The 6,064-nt window shown below is 48.8% G+C and overlaps 1 non-coding gene across 1 annotated transcript; it reads left to right on the top strand.

Moving 5' to 3' along the window:
* Window positions 1-5,733: 5,733 nt before the first annotated feature.
* Window positions 5,734-5,840, top strand: LOC147688740 (U6 spliceosomal RNA). Its single transcript, XR_015300791.1, has one exon. It is a non-coding gene; the product is annotated as a U6 spliceosomal RNA (small nuclear RNA).
* The last annotated feature ends 224 nt before the right edge of the window (window positions 5,841-6,064 follow it).

A 6,064-nucleotide genomic window follows, 5' to 3' on the forward strand; every position in this document is an offset into this window, starting at 1 on the left:
AGCTTCTCGGCTATGGCTATTTTCTAGGTAGAGTTATTATTCCTTTCTTGGGTAGTTATTGTGGAGTATTGTGTCTTTTTGGGTCCCAAGAGGGGTAAGGTCGTATGTCCTGATTATTTGCCGATTTTTCAGACCATTATACCATGCTACTCCCCGACATATTCTACTTCCTGCTTCATTACTGCTTTATTACATTTCTCATGTATAGGAGGCTCTGTGGACTTTTTTGTTTTTTATGCCACACTACCCCACCCGTGCCCACCCCCCCCACCACCATCCCAACCCACCCTCCATAGCCAACCCTTGGGAACCCTCCCTCTCTTTTTCCGAAAATTATTCATTTGATTGTTCCACATTATGCGCAACATTGCAGGGAATTTTGACTGGACTTTTGCTCTCAACTTCCGGAGCTCCTTCATCTTGCTTCCTAATTCCCACTGCCTCTGTTCTGTGGCTTTACATAGATCTGATCTAACTAGCAAGGAATACCCATCTACCAAGAATAGACAATTTTTTAAAGCCCTGCTAAGTATCTCTTCTTTGATGGTATATGAGAGAAAGTTCACGAGGATCTTCCTAGGTTTGGTTCTTTGGGGGTGTGCTCTCTGGACTTCATGTTCGAGATTTATCGCTTCCTTGCCCTTCAGGATCATTTTCCGTAGCAACGATATTATAAAGGCCTTCATATCCGACCCTTTGTTGGTTTCGGGGAATTTAAAAATCTCAAATTGTTCCTTCGAGAATGGTTCTCCACTCTCTCAATATCTTCCTTTAAAGTTTGATTTTGCCTTTCTAACTTAGAGATCTCAGAGGCGTTCTTCTCCACATCCTGTTTTACTATATCCATCTCTTCCTCCAACTTCTTGTGCGAAGAGTTACCTCGTCCAACTTCTGTGTTAGATGGATGTATGACGTTACAACGCATACTTTAACAACGCATACCATTACAACGCAATTTTTACAACGCAGGATCCTTTACAACGAATGCCTTTACAACGCAGGATCCTTTACAATGAATGCCTTTACAACGCATGACATTACATAGCAGATGCTATTACAACGCATGCCATTACAACGTAAGTATAGGTAAGTATATAATTTTTTTAAAAAATGTAAATAATAAATATTTAAATCATTTTATTTATTAAATATTTTTTTAAGAATTTGTAAATATATATATATATGTTAAAAATACCCCTGTACCCCGTAACCTGAACCTAGCCCTGAACCCTAAAAATACCCCTGTACCCCAAAACCCAAACCTAGCCCTGAACCCTAAAAATACCCCTGTACCCCATAACCCAAACCTAGCCCTAAACCTTAAAAATACCCCTATACCCCAAATCCCAAACCTAGCCCTGAACTCTAAAAATACCCCTGTACCCCATAACCCAAACCTAGCCCTGAACCCTAAAAATACCCCTGTACCCCATAACCCAAACCTATCCCTGAACCCTAAAAATACCCCTGTACCCCATAACCCAAACGTAGCCCTGAACCTTAAAATACCCCTATACCCCAAAACCTATACCTAGCCCTGAACCCTAAAAATTACCCTATACCCCAAAACCCATACCTATCCCTAAACCCTAAAACTACCCCAGTACCCCAAAACCCATACCTATCCCTAAACCCTAAAACTACCCCTGTACCCCAAAACCCATACCTAGCCCTGAACCCTAAAAATACCCCTATACCCCAAAACCCATACCTATCCCTAAACCCTACTTTATTTAATTTATTTTTAATATTTATTAAATTAATTAAATAAATTGAATGTTTTTTAAATTAAATAAATGTTTAAAAAAAGATAAACTTACCTGTACTTACATTGTACGTTGTAAAAACATGCGTTGTAAATACACTTGCGTTGTAAAAGTTTCGTTGTAATGGTAGTGCGTTGTAAAAGTTGCGTTGTAAAGGTTGTTCACCGTGTTAGATCCAAGCATGATGCTTGTATGCCTAACTGATTTGCTTCCGAGAACTCAAAACCATTCTTGATGTCATTTTTCAGGCCCAATAAAATGCTTGCCAACGAGGTTTCCATAGCTACAGGGCTCCCTTACTCACTTCAGGGGTTTCTCCTTCTGAATTGCTCTGTCTGCTTCCACTTTGAGCTTGAGCCAGAACTCCTATATCGTCGGGTGGTGCCAACACTGTAAACCTGTTACTCACAGGAATTGTTATGGTGCCTCCTTGGATTAACCTAGTTTCACCTCTTAACTCAATCATTTCTGAGAGACCACCAGCACTATTTGCACCCTTTTTCATATTTTTTTTGTGCTAATTACGGTTTCCTCTGAAACTGAATTAACGCTACTACCAGTGGACCTGATGTATGTTTGTCTATATTGGGGCCTAGTCCACCTATGCATACTTTTCTTTCAGCATACTTTGGAGTACTCAAAAAAAAGATTTGAGTGAGGGGGTAATTTTTACTTTAGTAGGTACAATAACAGATTTGCCTGTATTTATCCCCTCGTTAATTTCCCTGATGATGATGACTTTCCTAATCCCCTACTCCGGAGTCTCCCTCCTTGTCGTCCCCTCTTCGCCTTAACAGCTACTTTTACTCCTTGCGACGATTCTGACAATGAGTCCAACAAAATAGGAAGAGAGTTCCCCTTAACTCCAGTGTTCCTGTTCCTCAAAGTGTACCTGGAGGGTGCCTCACCTTCCTTAATGATGCCTGTCTCCATATGCAAGTACTGCCCCACTCTCTCACACAGCTCTCCCCTCTTCCACTCTCCTACTCTGCGGCTGCCCGAGGCCACCACAGGAGGCCACTCAAGAGGGCAGCCCTCTAGTACCATCGGGCACCCCACACCCCCTCCTTCTCCTAAGGGGGCAGGGACTCTGGCGGAGTCCCCCTCCTGGGCGCGGGCAGGGCCGCTTCATGTCCGATGCGCGGCAGCGTGAGGGTTATATAGGCCCCCTCACCACGCTGACGACCTCTTTGTCGTCGCACCGGACACGCCGCGGCCGCTGGCTCGTGGGCACACCATCTGACTGGTTGTCTTGTGTTGTGTAGGTTTGACCCCGGGACAGATTTGTAGGACGTGCAGGTCTGTTTGTCGAGTGATCGTCCTTGTTGGCGCCGAAAATTGAGGTTAGTGGTAGTCACCGCTTGTGCGAGGTCGCGGCTGCGGGTGACTGATCAGCAACGTTCCCCCCCATACGAGAGGGGTGGGGCTGTTGTGGCCTGTAACATTTGGCGTGTTGGCAGGGAGGTTAACCCCAGGCCCGTGGGCCAGACCCACCGCAGGAAGGCTCGGCGATTGTGGCCTGGTGCTGTCAGGCCAGTGGCGAGTTGGGTGAGGGTTTATGTTATGGCCTGGCACCAGTGAAGGCAGCGCCCGATTTCACTCCATAATTCACCCCCGGTAGCCACGTGGGCAGCTTGTGTACAGAGACCTAGCCGCGATAGGACAAGGTGATTTGTGTACCCACTGCCTGTGGGGGGGCGTGTGGCCGGTTGTGGCGCTCAGGTCGCCATCTGCAAGCGGGCTTCTGGGTCCGCTAGGTGAAGTGGCCAACGCCGACAGAATTGTGCTTTCCGCTTCCGTTGATGCTCGGTACTTTCCGGCATGGCTACTGCGGGGTGATTGAGGTGATGCTGCGTGGACATGCCGTCGGTCCAGGAGCTATGCATGGTAGGTTGATCCCCGTTCCGCCCCCCCCCCCCACTCATACCCTCCCGGCATCCAGGCCGACCGACCCGGCCATTGTCTGGAGTATAGTCTGCTGGATATGGTCCCGGCATGCTATTAGATTTAAGTGTCCTGCAGCCACCTTCCCTGTAGGCATTGCAGGGGTAGTACCATGGTCCATGCGAACATGGGAAAGGGTTTTTAAGTCCCCCTCCCCGGTTAGGACAGATTGTGCCGCGGCCCGCGAGGTGCTTTGTCCCTTTAAGTGTTCGATTGCCGGGCCCCGGGGGAAGAACAGTCGCAGACTAGTCTTCCCCCGGGGTCATTCACGCAGGGATAGGACAGGCAGGGGAAGGGGAGGAGTTTAGGTGGGGGGTATAAGGCACAGGGGAGGAATGGAACTTCCTCTTCCTGTTGCCTGACACCATCGGGAGGGTTGTTTAGCAAAGGCCACCCACCCGCCCTTCAGTCTGGGGTGTGGGTTGGGTTGGTTTTTGTGGCATGCCAGTTTAGGCCAGAGCTGCGCTAGGTGGTACTTTGAAGGGAGAGGGGGGTCAAGAGCGGGCACACACATCCCTTGGGGAGGGAAGTTCGAATGGCAGCTAGAGGCATGACTGATAGGTCACAAGGATCGGACAGGATGACAGGTGATTGGTGGATATGAATGAGGTACGGTATGGGGCATGGAGTGGTTCGTGATGATGTAGAACGGGTGAAGAGTGTGAGAAGGGAAGAGTTGGGGTTTTGAAATTACTACTTTGTTGATGTTATTGTTATGTAAGATTACGCAGCCTGGTCTAATAAAATGGCCTTTTACGCTTATACACTGCGTGGTCTGTGCGCGAATGCGGGAGTTTGAACTTGTGGGCTAGGGTTTGATCCTTGATCGTGGCTTGAGGCGCGCCCTTGTGGACGCAATGCATGGGGTGCGGGTACATGGCGGAGTGGGTTGTGCTCACCCCTTCTCCCTCGGTGATGCACGCAGGCGTGACCTCGTCAGCCCTTGAGGTGCTGGGAGCTGGATGCGGGTCGTGTGACCCGAACAAGGAGGTGCCCGGCTTTGGTTCGACAATCCAAACAGTTAATTCACATTAATTTACCCGCGTTGCTTGTGTCCGTAATTGCAAACCAAATGGTACTAGATGCCCAGCCCTGAAGGGAGAGACATTTGCTCGGTACCACATCTGCTTAGCGTCAAAACGATGTTGGAATGGGGAGTATTAAGTAGCTGGACAGTCGAATTTCCCCTTGGGAATCAAGCTTCAGTGGCTGACTGATGCAAAAAAAAAAAAAAAAAAAATACTGTGTCATGCTTTGCCGTCCACGTGCACAGTTTAAGAAGGTTTAGGTAAAAGAACAACCCTTAGCCAGCCTCTTTCAGGACTTTCAAGCGGAGACGGTCCTCGGCACTTCTGCACGAGACCCGACAGCATGATACAAAAGGGGTTTTGAGGATGCAGATCTCAATCTGTGAGAACAGGACATTACCCCCTCATGGGTCCTCCCCGTCCCAGTCCTTACCACGTGAGGCAGTCCTGCCTCCACCCAGCCAATCAAAACGCCAGAAATCCAAAGGTCGAAGGTGACATAAGCCCCTCCCACCCACCGCCATGCCTGTTTTTTTTCTGCTCCGACGGCTGTCGGAACGCTGGTGCTCCCGGTTCCTGCCTCTGTTCCTGTTTGCTTCTGGGTGTTTTGGCGGTGCCGTGAGTGTTTCTTTTGCATTTTTAAATGCTTCTGTTGATGGTCTTTTCATGTTTTTACCGGCGCGGCCGCTCCGGTCCTCCGGCCGGCCACGCTCCTGTTCTGGGGTCAGGATGCTCCCCGTTCATGTGCTGGGCTGGGGCGGGGAGCCCTCCTGGTGTTCTGGCCCCAGGTCGTTCCGGCGCTGGTGCTTTAGTGCAGTGGCCGGCCCCTGCGGCCATGTTCTTAATATGTGGCTGTGGGTGGAGACTGCAGGGCTGCCCTTTTTTGTTTATTTTCTGTTCTCACATATGAGATTACTGTTTGGGGCAGTGTTTCCTGGAGGTTGCTGGGCACTTCCTTTCATTACCACCACCAATGTGTGTTGGGTGTTTTCCTGGTGCTCGCTTCGGCAGCACATATACTATGCTTGGAACGATACAGAGTAGATTAGCATGGTCCCTGCACAAGGATGACATACATATTCGAGAAGCGTTCCATATATGGGGTTTACTCCTTTGCTCGCCATGTTTGAGGGGACTTCCTCTCCGGTGCATCCACGGAGCTGTTGCTCTTTGGTATGTCATATGCCTCTGGTGTCACAGGCTATCATGTGCTGAGGGTTCAAGTCCTGCCTATGCTGTCAATGTGACTTGGGTTGTTCATTTTCATGCTGTGCTTTGGAAATTTGCATTCTCTTTGTCCACGTAGCATCTTTTGCAGTTTTTCTT

Source organism: Lissotriton vulgaris, chromosome 10, assembly GCF_964263255.1.
Source record: "Lissotriton vulgaris chromosome 10, aLisVul1.2, whole genome shotgun sequence".
NCBI lineage: Eukaryota > Metazoa > Chordata > Amphibia > Caudata > Salamandridae > Lissotriton > Lissotriton vulgaris.